The 776-nt window shown below is 33.5% G+C and overlaps 1 long non-coding RNA gene across 1 annotated transcript in view; it reads right to left on the bottom strand.

The window, feature by feature from the left end:
• The window catches only part of LOC128250628 (uncharacterized), a 5,096-nt gene continuing 4,320 nt past the window's right edge, over positions 1–776 (bottom strand). Inside the window, exon 2 of the long non-coding RNA XR_008266658.1 lies at positions 1–382. This is a non-coding gene — a long non-coding RNA (uncharacterized LOC128250628). The remainder of the gene's footprint in view (positions 383–776) is intronic.

The following is a 776-nucleotide window of genomic DNA, read 5'->3' as shown; positions in this document are numbered from 1 at the left end:
TTTCATAATTATATAAATTCCTGTCTGCAGAACATAAATTCACAAAAATTTTCCAAAAATTCCAAAAACAATTTTTAATTTTGAAGGGCTACATGGGGGTGCTTAAACCAGAATTCCAGCTATTGGAGGGCAACAGTTGGGTGAGGGTTTGTACCCTTTATGGTGAAAGTGATTCTGGATCTGTAAGGTTTCTTGATTCCCCTTAGCTGCAGGTTCTTCTACATCAAGAGGGCTGCATCATAGATGTGTTCCCATATTTTTTATACTGCGTATATTTTTATTACATTTTATCCCCTCCTCTCCCTTTCTTCCTCTCAGCTTTTATGTAAACCTCCAAACAAATTGTAGACTGTCCGTGTGATGTCCTCCTCATCTGATGTACCTGTGGTAAATAAAAGAAACCATCATTATTATTGGTGTTGTTATTATTATTATTATTATTATTATTATTATTGTAGTTGTTGCTGGTGTTGTTTTTATTGTTTTACTTCTCAGATCACTTGATCTTGTTTTCTCAGGTAGATTCTGAGAGAGCAGACGACAGCCATCTGCTGTCAGAGGTCTAACAGGGTCTCATACGGTACATTATAAGCTTCGATAATTGGTTGTTAATTATCATGGAAGACATTCAACATCCAAGTACCAATCTCCAAATCCTAGCTGTCCCCAACAGAGCAGTTTTTGCGAATTGCTCTGTTCTCATTCTAATTATCATTATTATTATTATTATTATTATTATTATTATTATTATTATTATTATTATCATTATTATTATT

This window comes from Octopus bimaculoides, chromosome 23 (genome assembly GCF_001194135.2).
Source record: "Octopus bimaculoides isolate UCB-OBI-ISO-001 chromosome 23, ASM119413v2, whole genome shotgun sequence".
Taxonomy (NCBI): Eukaryota; Metazoa; Mollusca; class Cephalopoda; order Octopoda; family Octopodidae; genus Octopus; species Octopus bimaculoides.
This window is presented reverse-complemented; position numbering and strand designations above follow the sequence as displayed.